Source organism: Homalodisca vitripennis, chromosome 3 (assembly GCF_021130785.1).
Source record: "Homalodisca vitripennis isolate AUS2020 chromosome 3, UT_GWSS_2.1, whole genome shotgun sequence".
Lineage (NCBI taxonomy): Eukaryota > Metazoa > Arthropoda > Insecta > Hemiptera > Cicadellidae > Homalodisca > Homalodisca vitripennis.
Window position 1 is genome coordinate 95,510,941 of NC_060209.1, and position 15,098 is coordinate 95,526,038.

At 30.3% G+C, this 15,098-nt stretch overlaps 1 long non-coding RNA gene across 1 annotated transcript; it reads right to left on the reverse strand.

Moving 5' to 3' along the window:
• Window positions 1–8,620: 8,620 nt before the first annotated feature.
• Window positions 8,621–14,762, reverse strand: LOC124358687. Its single transcript, XR_006922056.1, has 2 exons — window positions 14,636–14,762; window positions 8,621–9,006 (listed from the first exon to the last, which is right to left on the reverse strand). It is a non-coding gene; the product is annotated as an uncharacterized LOC124358687 (long non-coding RNA).
• Between the last annotated feature and the right edge of the window lie 336 nt (window positions 14,763–15,098).

Genomic DNA, 15,098 nt, shown 5'->3' on the forward strand with positions numbered 1-15,098 from the left:
CATCTCTCTTAACCCCCCCCCCCCCCTTACTACTGTACATGGTCAGACAGCTTTCATTGAACATCTCCGATACTATTGGCTAACAATAAGATGAGACGTCCTCGGCCTCTCTTGTCGAAATCAAATAGATATTTATTCAAATATTCACCGGTGTAACGTGATTAAAATTTGCGTTGTTTAAAATCTCCAATACTATTGGCTAAGAATGAGATGCTACTGATTTGACCTCTCTTGACGAAATCCAATACAAATTTATTCAAATATTCATCTCTCTAATTTGATTTCGTTTTTATTTAAACTTTTCCTCCAGTACTGGTTGACAATGAGATGATACAATCTAACCTTTTGTCCACTGAAACTAATTGTTTTCAAGGCATTTCAAATTGATTCAAATTATGGCCAATTAGCATACACCAAATACTCAACTAATGTTTATCATAAATATAACTATCACGTCATCTACTAATAAACAGCGTTAGTTATTCCTGCTTGTGACCACACGTAAACTGTTCCCGTACTCACGTTTATCGTAGGCATAACGTTTATCCGTCGCCAATGTCCCATGCATAACCGTTGTTTGGATTCGTGAATTCTTTGGCTTAAAATTATTCTATAGAAAACTAGGGGTTCTACCAGTAGATAACCCCTTTAACAACTTGTTCCTGCATGCATCTGCCATTGTTAAATGTTTACTCTACCACTGTTGGCCGGCTACATCTACGGCCAACCCGGTTCACAACAATGTAACGACGACGCGACGTAATCAAGTGTGCCGTATGCTACTGCCTCGGTTGTTGTTTGTATACATATTATTCTTAAAACGACATTGCTTATTTATTTTACCTTTTTGTAATTCATATAACATTTTGAAAGCCGATTACTGATTTACTTCCAACAAAACTTGTTTGTAACTGTTATAGTAGACAATGTATATTTTTGACCAAATTAAGTGTTATGAGAATTGGTATATTTCTACTAAAAAATGTAATTTTTGTATTTTAAATAAACTTTATTAGATTATCATCTTAGGAAATAAACTGTTTGTAATTTTATTTGCAATAAAAGGGGGAAATTTTTTTATAATCGATTTGTAAGAAATAGATTTAATGTTTCTTTTAGGTTGAAGTTTGTATTTATAATTAAGTTTAGAAGTTAATGTAAAACCATCCTATGAAGGTCCTATTATTCATCCTATTAACAAATACAACAATCCTTAGATTAGAGGATTTTCTTGAAATTAGTCATTAAATACACACATTTTAGAACAAATTTGAAAAAATCTGACAACTTTCACAAAAGGGGATCATGGTAGACTTATGGAATTTTAATTACCTCTCTTTTACATATTTGTACAGTTTCGATTTGTGGAAAACTCCTTGTACCTCCATATCCCTTGCCATGTCTTGTTGCGGGCGTTTTAAGCCCCCAAAGTAAGTTGGGGAGTTGAAAAATCTTGGTTGGGTTTCCATAAAATAGACATTAAAATATAAGTTTTAGAAAAAAAATCGTTGAAATCGAACAATTTTTATAAAAGGCGGGTTTTATAACGGGGCCCTTTTGGACGGAGTCAACATAGACTGTTAGTAACCTCTTCCGTGCTCACATATTTCTAAAGTAATTTTACTTGTACCCCTAGTCTCTTTGTTGTCTTTTTAAGAGGCTCATTGGATCTTCTAAAAGGAAGCTATTTGGTATAATCAACTCACTTTTAATGACCTCTTCCAGGCTTACGTATTTGTACATTTTAATTTTAATAAAACAAGTACAAGAAATTATTATTCTACACATCTTCTCACGTTGGTTGGCGGGGGTTTCTAACCCCCTAAAGTAAATTGGAGGGTTAAAATCTGCTGTACATTTTCTTGAAAATAATCATTAAATATATATGTTTTAAAATAAATTTGAAAAAATTTTATAACTTTTATGAAAGGCGGTCACGGTATTCCCTTAAGAGGGTAGTCGGAGGGGAGATATATGTTCATCATATATTTATTATTGGCCATAGGAACACACCTGGAATTGAAAAAACTACATCATTGGAATAGGGATAACCTCCCAATCGTGAGATTTACTCAGAATGAATCTTGGAATTGTGTAATTTAAAATTATAAGGTCTACAAAATTGCTGATATACGGAAAGCGCCAATTGCAGCCATGTAGTATGTCTTTATCTGGTTAACTGATGCTAATTTAAGTTTATTTAACTGCCTGATGGTTTGTTATAAGTATGTCTAACTAAAAAATACAATATAAAACAAATTTACGTTTAATCTATTTTTGATCACAGAAGTTATTTTCTAAGTTCCGTCAGACGTAACACAGTATCATGGCACGCTACAATAAGAGTTTGAATGACAGTCATCCAGCGTATGTGTGCCTAAACAATATTGGCTTACGACTTTATGCTTTATAAAGGCGTGCATAGTTTGAACAGGCAAAGATTTAAAATTGGCACTCTTGTTTAATATGCGTAGGTTTAGGGATAAACAAAAAGGAATCGTTGCTGTTTGGTTAGAGGCCGGCGTGGTTAAACACTTTCTATTTTGTTTCTACATTTCGGAAGAGCCTGTAATAATTTTATTCAAAATATATTAACATTTTCGTGTTCATGAAACAATTACAAGAACACTTGTGATTCCACACTTTATGTAACGTTGATTGGTAGTTCTGTAACCCCCTAAAGTAAATTAGGCGTATGAAACATTGTTGAGAGTTTTCTTGAAATCAGTTATTAAATACACGTTTTAGAAAATGTTTATAAAAATCGGACAACTTTTATAAAGGGAGGTCACGGCATCCCCTCGACCGGGGCCTTTTGGACGTACCCAATATCTCCCCCTTACTTACATATGTGTATGGTTTCTTTTTTTTTACTAGTTCAAGTACTCGTATCCCCACACCCCTTTTCATGAGGTTTTCAGCCCTCGCCGCTCTTAAGTTGTAGGGTTAAAAAGTGTTCGGTTGCGCTTACAGAAAATAGTCGTTAAACACATATTTTTGAAACAATTTGTTAAAATTGGATAACTTTTATAAAAGTGGGTCATGCTAACCTCTAAAGGAGTATTTACTATACGAGTATTTACTATTTTACATAAGAAAATCCTGCGAAATTTCAAAAACAAATTGGATCATGAGGAATGAAGTAACCCCTAGAACCTGAGAGTCAACATTAGGCTACGGTATTTCTTTAATAATTTAACCATTATAATAGCCTACTAGTAGTAAATAATTATATGTAACCTTAAGTGTGAAAGAAATAATGAAGTGAGTATTGCAACGAACAGTAACTGTAAATAGTTTGCATTACAATTAGGTTTGCATGATTATAGCTGGGAATTTTGGATTGAGTTATGATAACAGCGATATTAACCTGTACGCAACGATTGGCGCAGGTTTAACTGCCAGTGCCAACATTCTCGCAGACACTTTCCCTCAAATCTTGCACCGTGGCCTAGTGCGCTGTGTAGTGTAGTACGCAACTCTCCGTACTGTGTACTGCTACTCGGCTACAAAGTATGATCCTCGGTGTCTTATATTCAAATACATAAGGGTTGTTTAAATTTATAATATTTTTATATATTAATTATTTCTGTTTGAATGTTTAGCCGTAACGTTTTTAACAGTGTCAACTATATTGACTTAATTGTCGCATACTGCTACTTAATTATGTGTCTAGTTATTTGTTATTTAATTAGGCCTACTCTTTATCGTTGAAATTTATTTTTGACTTGACAACGTCTTAAATTAGGTTGCGGCTCGGAGTCACTCATGAAAAAGTGTAACGCCCGGTAACGTTACGATGCCCGTCCAGTGGGTCCGCCGCACGGGATCCGCACGGGATAAAGCAGATAACTGTGGGTCCGCCGCACGGGATAAAGCAGATAACTATGTTTATTCGTGAAAATGTGGAGTGCTTAGATTCGTCATTTACAACAACTACAACAATAAAGGTAAATAATTGTACACTGATATTTCATTATCGTAAACTATGATTGATTGATTAATTGTTAGATTGACACAAAAGTTGAGAAACTGAGTTTATAGGTTATGTCATACTATTGACAAATGTTGATAGTGTTAAGTAAATTATTAGTTTAAATCACTCTGCAATCAATCGTAATTCAGTCGATTGAGAAGAAACAGCGCGTATTGCTAGTCAAACACGCGCGGAGTTAGAATTTAACTGTGTTTAGCAAGAATTTCAAATTCCAATTTTAGTAAATGTTTTATTCAACTTTACCATTTACAATAACAAATTTTAATTAATTTCAAATTATGTACAACGTTTTAGTAAACAAAATATATTTCTATAGTTAAAATTTGTGCAATTCTTATTTTCATTCAATTCCTTGTTCCTATTGTGCAATTTAATAATATTCATATCAATAAATATTCTACCGAGAAAAAGACGTTGTCACGTAAAATCTTCGCCCGTAAAACCGACTTTACAGGCAACCATAATTTTTTTATTAATTATTCATCTTAATATATTTAGCCTATATCTTAGATTTCTGTGGTAGTATTACGAGGTTTAGGTTTAGGTTCAATTAGTTTTAGTTGTTTTGTTTAAACTCAAATGCCTCTTATTAGATCTAGAGGGTTTTTTTAAACGGTTTATTTGTTTATTGCCCAAATTATTATTGACTTAGAAGCCAAATTGTACAGTGAATTGGTGTATAATTTGTATAAAAGTTGGTTCTACAGAGGTACTGGATACGTAAAATGCCTTCGAGCTGAGCTGAGGCGTATGGAGACCAAGGCAAGGGAGAGAGGAACGACTCGAAACCTGTGCCAGAACTGTTCGCTGCTAGCGACACCACATCCTCGGCCCCGTCACCTACTTGATAGCCTTCTGTTAGTTCCTGAACCTACAACTGGTGATTATGGTTTTACATCCACCTCCTACACTTAGGATTTCAAATACGTACTTCTGATTGGCGACTCGCCCTCAGATACTCAAGTACGTGGTAACGAGTGTTGCTCAGGAGGAGAATATGGTGATATACGGACTTAAAAACGGACTTTTCCAGTAATAATAAGTACATTATTTTGTATACAGCACTTAATTATATCTGTCTTATGAGCCTGATTTTAAAATGCCTGTTTAAAAAATACTAAGTTTCATTTCCTTGTTTATGACTATTTAACACGTAGCCTACAATTGTAATTTTATATCTCTGATCTGATATAAATAGTACTAAATGTTACTAAAACAAAACTATATTCTATATTATAAAACAAAACTTTCCGATATGGTTTATTTTTTGGACGAGACCTTTCAAAGCCAAAGGTCATCATCAGGCGACTCCACGGTAATTTGAGGGGTCGCCTAATGATGAAACCTTTAGTTTCGAAAGGCTTTGTCCAAAAATTAAACCATATCGGAAAGTTTTGTTTTATTAACATTTAGTACTATTTAAAAAAATGTCCAATTGCTCCAAGAATCTTCAATGATCTGATATAGGTTAGATACCTACAGTTTATATTTTGTGTTAAACTAAATAATATGCCACGTCTAAATCTAAGGGGGCTTAGACAATAAAAATATTTAGTATTGAAATGAATAATTACGCTTGTAAAATAAAACAAACGCTGGTTGTAGGTTGTAACAACCATGGCCAGCTAGTTTGCTGCATTCGTATGCTCACACAAATTTTATATTAGCAGTTAGTACTCAGTTACAATTTCAGTTCTAAGAATTTATTTAAATCCTTACCTTTTCAAACAATAGAATTAATATTAACGACGGATTAATATTAACAAATATTGATCGGACAGACTAAGCTTTAGTACGGAGTAGCTCCGGATACTGACTATGCGATGCCGTTTCAGAATATATACAAACATTGATACTTACATAATAAAATTACATACAAAACCAACTCTAGAAATTTATGATGCCTTAAGGTAGACAACTTTCTGGGAGAAAATCCCCTAACCCCTGTTTTGGTGATATTTTATGCCCCCTAAACTCCACGATTATGTCAGCCCTCTACGAAAAATTTCTCCATACAGTGGTGGATAAAGGGGTGGCGGAGGGTGCTCCTGCCTTTAATTGCGTAACGTTGCGACAGGATGGCCACCCGTCCGGGAATGAGCGGGAATTTAATACAACGGAGAAAAACGGGAAATAAGGCGGGAACCTCGTTAAAGAATCAGGAAATTCTAAGTAGGTAGCGTTTTTTTGTCTCAGATTTTATGAAAACAAATCTTTATAAATAAAAATTTATAAACAAAATTAAGAATCAAAAATTAAAAACTAAGTTAATAGAAAAGCATGTTATTTGTAAAGACATAATGGAGTATGTTACACAATTTTGTATTATTTAAGACAAATTCTTTTTGTCAATATGGTTATAATGTTTTAAGAACACAAAAAATAAACTAAAAATCAATGAATTGAATTATAACAAATATATCTAAATGTAGAAGTATCTTTAAATTTAGAAGTTATTATTAATAATTACAAAACTGATTTATACGATGATCAGCTGAAAAAGCTATCAAGAAAATCGACAAAGAAAAGCATGAAATATAATTAGATTTTAAAACCATCCCTTTTATTATAATTATTTGATTTCAAAATGTCTTTGTAAAAAATTTGAAAAATTGAGTATCTCTTCTACATTTACAACAAACTGCTTTATAAAACATCTTTCTTGTACAATCTTTACAATATATGTGCTTTTTATCTTTACCAATTGTAACAATCTGAAATGTCTTTACTTTCTTTACAAGTATGATATTCTTTCTCTTCTAGAGTCGATTTTTCAATTTTATCGTACAATTCTATTTTATGTTTTCCTTCACAATCCTTAAAACTATATCGTGATCCACTTTTTGATCTTTTGTTTTATATATTTCTGATAAATCTTAAGTTTTAGACATTAAACATTTCCTTTAAGTCTCTATTTGTATAGAAAAAATTTATAGTTCTGACATTTTCAACTCATATTCAAAAAACGTACCAGTTATTTCTTCATTAATTAAATTTTTTATACTACAAGTTACAGGATTTGTATTAATAATTTTATAAATTAAAATGATTTCTCAAGATGAATTGTTTTAATATTTATTGAACATGTTTTGATAACGATTTCAAAATTCCATAATAATCTTAAATTTAGTTTTCTTATGAATTTCTGGTGGAATATACTTGAAAAGTAAATATAATAATTCTTTTTCTGTACCTTTAACTACATATTAGGTCTCATTTTGACTGTGCTGGGAACAGTATTATAATCTTTTTTTAAATGTTTGAAAAATATCTTTCTATTGTAAGTGTTTATTAATCCCATAATAAACTTTTATTCTCTCATTTTGAGTACTATTACAATCCAATATATACTAACTCATTTTCAATTTGATAAATTGTTTTGCATTTTCTCAAAGCTTCACTAAACTCATTGTTTTTAACTCTAAACCATTATATGTATGTAAAAGATTAGGAGCTTTGTATTTGATTTGTATTGCATCTTTTACTACAGACTAACCCCAAATGCTTTTAAACATCTTTCTGGTTTTTTCTTTTAATTGCTCTTGACCAAACATACTTAGGAAAAGTGTCTATTACATTTAACATATACTTAAATCCTATATTGTAATCAGAATAATTTGATATTATTACTGAATATGCTGCCCACAAATCATTGATTCAAAAATATATAATTTTTCTTATCTTTAAATTTATTTCTTAGATATGTCTGAATTTCTCTAGCTTTGATAATAATGTCTTCTTTATTTTTCAATTCTTTTTTAACTACTTGTATTCCATTATGATTCTTTTTTAAATTTACTTTATTTTGTTTCACATATTTTAAATTTTGATGGAATTATACGAGTATATCATTCGTTTTGAGTTTAAACAATTTGAGAACCTATATTATTAGTTTTCTTTTTACATTTATGACAATGTTTTAAATACATTTATAATTTAATATTCTTTATTAAATAATATATAAATATACAAATTAAAAAACAAAAAATTTTATTTAAATGGAATGTAAGTTTTAAAAACTACCTATTTTATTTTAACCTTCTAAAATATCAGATTTTAATTCAATTTTATATCCATATGGAACTGTTCCAGCTTTATTTTCTAATACAATATCCTTTTATCCTCTTTATAACACAATGCCAATTTATAATAGTTATTGTATATAATTGATGATTATAGCTTCTAATGCAAGTTATCTCACAATTTTTTATCTTCAAATAACCATTCTTAAAATTATCCTTATTTATTGTTTTATTTCCAACACTTTTCTTAATTCCTTTACATCTAGTAATATTCAAATTTGTATACCTGTATGACTACATTTTAGGTCTTAATCTACAAAATTCTTCTAAGTATCTCCATTTGATTCATTTTTAAATTTTCCTATAACTTTCTCATTTTTTACTCTAAAGCAATAATAATTTTTTGAATTATGAGTGCAATCATTACTGGCAATGAAAGTTTTATGAAAAAAAAAAAACATTTGCTTTAGTAATGAATGTACATTTTATATTAACGGTTTTGTTAATAAACACAGTTGCCGATTTTAGTCAGACCAAAACCCTCATGTATTTGTTGAAGGATCAACCCAATGGCATGAAAACATTAATGTTTGGACAGGAATATTTGGCAACACTAATGTTGGACCTGTATTTGTTGAAGGAAACTTAAATGGAGAATCATACTTAGATTTGCTAAAAAACACTATTGACCCTCTTATTGTGGAAACACTTGAAAACCAGGTAAACGAAGTAGACAGTTAAATTTAGATACAGATATGTTTGATTTTCAACAAGATGGAGCTCCTCCACATTATGCTCTTCCTGTGCGACAATTGATAGATGCACACTATCCGGATCACTGGATTGGTAGAAGAGGATCAATTGAGTAGCCGGCAAGGACTCCAGACTTAAACGTTTGTTGTGGGGTTACTTGAAATCAGTCATTCCTAAAACACATTCCACTGGTGTCCAAGACTTGAAAAACAGGATCACTGCTGAGTGCAGACACTTAAACATAGAAAATTTTAGAAAGGTTAGGCAAGAATTTGAAAATAGGTTATTTTATGCTTGACAACAATGGCTACCAATTTCAAATTGGATTGGAAACCAAATACATCTTAAACTAGTTGTAGTAATACATCTTAGTTATTTATTTTTATAAGGATTTACAACAGTATTCAGTGAGTAATTTTGTTGTTATTAGAAATATTACAGTAGTTTGTAGACTAATAATTGTTGTACAAGAAATTACATTATTGGCTGCTGATACCAAACAGCTTGGTCGATATCAAGTTTTTTACTAAAATACAGCATTTTTTATGACCTTCAATTTTGAGGTATCACAAGGTATTAGTTTCCATTTCAAATTTTTGGCCTTGGGTACGGGGGGGGGGGCATGAGGGAGAGCACCCCCACATTGAAAATAATTCTTCTTTGTTCCCCTAATTAGTATTATACACTCCCATTTACAGAATTTTGATCTTGGGCTATAAGTCTTCAATACGAATTTGAAGTATTCAAATGATCACCCTGTATGTCATAAGGAATTTTCTGTTTTTGTTTGATCAAAATCTTTTCAATATTTATTATTTGCTTTAACATATATTTTAATGGATTAAGAAATTCTACCTCTAATTCCTTTTCAATCATGAAATACATATTGTAATCATGAATTAATTTTAATTCTATTTTAGCTCATTTTAACGGTGCCTCCCACGCAAGAACAGTTTGATAATGAGCTGGATACAAATTTATAAAAATTGAAGCAAATTAATCTAAATTTTTAAATACATGTACAAGGAAAAGAACACTCAATATGATATAATTTTGAATAATTTCCTAGATTTTTTCTTTAAATTTGTTTCATAGACTCAAATAACCTTGACAATAATTTTCAAATATGCTTTCGTCAGTTAAAATTTAATAGAAATGTTAAATTTAAAACTCTTTAGTATGGTCAAGTTTTTCAATATTGTCAATAAAGTCGTTTTGAGATAGTCCTTTAGCAGAAAGAATTTTAGAGATTTCGTCATTATCATTTATTTGGTGGTGTTTCTAATATTTAATTCAAAATTTTACCATTTTTTATAAAATTATTATGTAGCCTATGTTTAAAATTATTGCGTCAATTTTTAAAGATTTTTCTTTAGACGAAGCCATGAATCTAACGATATCTACAAAAGAGAATTTAATTAAATTTTCAATTTAAATGAACTCTAATTTTTTAAAGGTGTCATCTACCCAATCATCGGCCATAAAATCTAAAATATTCTTGTATCTTGATATGACAAAGATTTGAATTTTTAAATAAAATTTCTACTTTTTAGTTCAATTTCATAGGCTTTTTGCTTTTAGAATGTAATTTTTTCTCTTTAACTTATATTTTGACAACTTATTCGAATGAATTTGCAGGAACATTCTGTAAATTTTGCTCTATAGCATATACATTCCTACATAGGAATTGTTACGTTTAAAACTATATATAATGCAACATAGTAAGGAATATATTTTGAAATTTTGTCATTGATGACTTTTAAGTATTATTATTGCATGTAAAGATTTTCTATACGATACGTTCAAAATCCATATAAATCAAACAGGGATGTGGAAATTTCTTATGTTAGTTGAACATTTTTCCTGTCTCACCTGGACTTGAAATTATTTGCTTACAGACCTCTTTACGAGTCTCTAAATGGTCTGCTAAATTGCTGTATTTATAAAAGTTATATAAAACATTAAGTATATAAAAATGTTGTATGTTGATGTTTAGATAATTGAGACAATAAAAACTTATTTAAGTCTGTTATCAATAAGTAAATGAGATTTTTCTTCTTATTTAATTTACAATTAATTTACAAATATCAATATTTAATTTAACATTATAAATTTCTGAAATTTGCAATGGTAAGATATTAAACTTTTCATCATAAATATAGCTATTTTTGGATAATAATAAAGATAGACATTTTTGGATAGTTAGATGTTAAATAAAAACTTTTGTTTTCGAACAATTTTACATCTTTATATGATATTGGATAGACAAATCCAGAGGAAATTCCATCATTTACAAATTTTTCATATTTTTTAACTCATTCTGCATTCTTTTCTGAGTTTTCAATTGCACAACAAACAACATAAATAAAGCAATAATCATCTTTATTTTAATATTAATGCAAGCTTTTTAACTTTCCAGGTAATTCAATAAATGATCCAGCATTTAAAGACTCATGTTTATTTAATCTTAAAATCGTTTGAATACAACATTAAATTTAAGGTCCATCCAGATCCTGCATTTGGTTAATTGCTTTGTTCATGAATTTAATATTTTTGTTTTCTTTCAACATGTTTCCGATTAATCTTTTCATTTCATCTCTTTGAGGTTCTAAATATGGAAAGAGATTAGAAATATCAACAATTGCTTTGCTTGAGTTAGAAAGAATAAGTTTCAGTTTTAACAGATTTTAAATACATTTTTTTTATAAATTTTACATTTATTTGTACCAAATGTTACACTAACATTTTTCAAGTAGGTTGGAACAGTAAGATATTTTCTGTATGTTTTCTTAGATTTATTCATGATGTTTATACAGAGATTTAACACTGATTTCTTGTTGTCTCTAGTATGTTGTATATAATTCTTATTTTCTATTTATTTCTGCTATTAAGACAATAAAAGAGATTTTCTGTTTGTTTTTCATACAGTTATGGAAATGAAGACAGTAATTTCTGTTAATTTTTGAACTGTCCTAAAAGTGAACCAGGAGCATCATATTATTATCTACTGACAAAGATAATAATGCATAATAATAAATAATAATTAATACTGACAATACTACTCGTACTTTCCCAGGGTTGTAGTTCCAGTCCTCTGCACTAAACCCCTCCCCCCCCCCACTGTATGATTTCATCATACATAAATTATCCATCCATATATCATCTATATATCATCTATCTTATTCTACTATTTCAATCATTAAAGCTGTACTTGTCTTTAAATATTCATCCAAGGAATAAAATGTACGGCTTTCAAGGTAGGTACTGTTTAACTTTACATGAAATAAGTTCAAACAAGTAAAACACACTTCGTAACATTTAAAATTTACTTTAAAATTAGAAAAATACTTTTCTTGTGTTCTCCAATGATACATAATTGACTAGCATAAAGCAAAATGAATTCAATATTTTTCCAAGTATTCATTCTGGGAAGAAAAAGCTCAGTTTGAGTCAATGAAAAGTCCAAGAAATTTGAAGGAAGACTCCACTAAAACATTATTCCCCACAATAGGTAGATTAGCTGAAATTGGCTAATACAATTTTACTCTTTGGAATTTTGACAATAGACAATATTCTTTATGTACAAATTCATGGAGAATTGTAACAGCATCATTAAACTATGAGTAACAATTAATATTTATTTACAAAGTTTATACTGGGCATCAGTTTTCATTATATCATGCAAAATCTCTTCCAAGATACTCTTCAATAGTGTGCAAGGTATTATGTAGCAGTCACTTTTGAAACTATTTGCTTTACACTTCTTGAAGTCTGATAAATGATTCCACAACTTTATTCCCATTTATGAGAGCTCCTCAAATAGAGCTAGTCAGTGCACAGAAAGTTCAAGTTTGCTGCACCTCAAGTGTTTAAAGATGAATGCTGGAACCTCTGGGTAATCCACTCTCATGAACAAATGTTACCACCTCCAGAATATACAGAGTTACAACTGTTAGTATTGATAAGATGATAAAAAATGGGCAACAGATCTTTCTCAATTGCAAGCTAGCAAGTGGCCCTGGATTACTAAGATGCGATGTAAGTTTCCTGTTGAAAATTTTCCTCACACTAAGAGACCATAGTGGAGACAAGTTTCAAACAGTCAATGGTTTGCTGTTTTAGCAGTGACTGTGTCATGTTAGTCTTATTATAATACAGATCCCAGTATTCAGTTTTCTATGTAGATTGTCAATATGCAGTGTCCAGCTTAGGTCTTTATCTATTATCACTCCCAAGTATTTTGCCTCTGTCTCCACCTTAACACTAGGTAAATGAGCTGTTTGTTCCTTTTTGCTGCCCATTATGATTTGCTGTCTTAGCTTCATTAACTGCCATGTGTTATATTGGTATACTGCCATGTTCATCTCAATGTATGACTGGATCTCTAGTTGTTCTGCAGAGTTTTCAGATAGAAGAAGTAGCCTAAGACTGAATCATCGGCATACATAAAGGTTGTGATAAATTCTTCCAGATACTTAGGGACATTGTTAGAAAAAAGTGTGAAAGAACAGGCTCCTGTTAGTTATTTAGCTAATAATTTATGTTGAAAATATGGTTGTTTTAAAGCTTGTACTACTGTAAAGCATTTGAAAAGGCTCACTTATGTTACCCAATAGTCTGTGCAGTTTATTTCATCAAAATTATGTTATTTTATAAATATTTTGTGTAATTTAGAATTTATTCATTATAATAATAAATAGCAATAGTAGGCTATGTTTTAGTAAATATTTGAGAATTATTTTATATATATATATATATATATATATATATACACACACACACACACACACGGACATTGTATGCTCAATATTTGGATTTTGTGATTGATTTTTTTCACAAAAAAAGGATTAAAAACTTGTTAAATGCTCAATTTTCAAAACATTTCCAAGACGTCACTCTTGTACCCACTCCCCCTCACAGCTAAAATTTCCTTTTTTTCACATTACCATACAGCAACCCTAGAAATGATGGATGATCCGTGTTTCGTCTATGGTATGATAGGGTACGATACTCCTTCTTCATTTTATGAAACAGGAAAACTTTAAGCTTATTAGAAGTCCAAAGAACTGTGCAATCAAGTTTTAACTTTCTATGGCTGTGGGAGTGAAAGAAAAATATCAAATAAGCAGAGGAGACTTTTGAACTTATATGAAAGTTAATCTATGGGATATACTACCTTATATCTGCTGCAAGATTGTCAATGAAATCTAAGTTCAGTATAACAGCTCTTCCCCTCCCTCACCCCCCAAAAAATCTGGTTTGACAGGTTATCCAGGGTGTTTTACTCAATTCAAAATTACCTTGGAAATAATAATTTTAAAGCAATCAAATAGGATTGGAATCTTGTAAACAGTACAGTACACTTCATTCGCAATACCACCAGCACCTGAGAGGTTATTTAATTGGTAGAATGTAATTGTTGTGTAAAGATAATTGCTTCTGTTTCAAGGCTAAAAATACTTTTTTTAAATACTATTAGCCTATATAGAACATGTGGAGAGTGCAGAGGAACTGCTTCAAAATTACTTTGGTGAAAGATGAGGACATTACTGGCCGTCTCAATGAACACATCAATAATCTCATGTTTCAAATAATCTTCTTTACCGGCTAATATTTTACAACATTACTCTAAACTTAAATTATCATGATTATATCTACAAAGCTACAAATTAAACTACTGGATTAACTTAATGTATTTATTTTTGTCTTTTTATGCAAATAAGTATGCCTACTTGATAATTAGTTATACAAAATCAGGGAAGCTCTAAGTTCATTAGTCTTATACTACAGTATATGTTTTACTAAATAAAGTAGTCATTGATTTATCCTATTAGGTGCTGTCTGTTTAAGAACTACTTCCTACCAAGTCAGGAATCCTGATGTCGTGAGGTGGTAGTGAAATTTAAAATTTTATTTTAAAGTAAATATTTTTACAACCTGCAATGGTGAACTTCTGTTTTTTTACAAGAATAAAAATAACAACATTGACCATATGTTTTAAAATAAATACAAAGGTTAAAATGTCACATGTTAATACCAGTACTGGTTGCCCCACCCCCACAATGATGGTTGAAAAATTAGGTTTATATGAGCTGAAGTAACAATAATATAAACGATATTACATTGTTATATTTATATCAAGAAAATAGAATATATATATATATATATATATATATATATATATATATATATATATATATATATATATATACAGGGTTAATAAAAAGTCTGGAGACCCCCCACTAATTTTGTAACGGCTCACACGAGAAAAACTAAACTCGCCACACATTTATGTTATACTAGCGGGCCCGGCGCGCTTTGCTGCG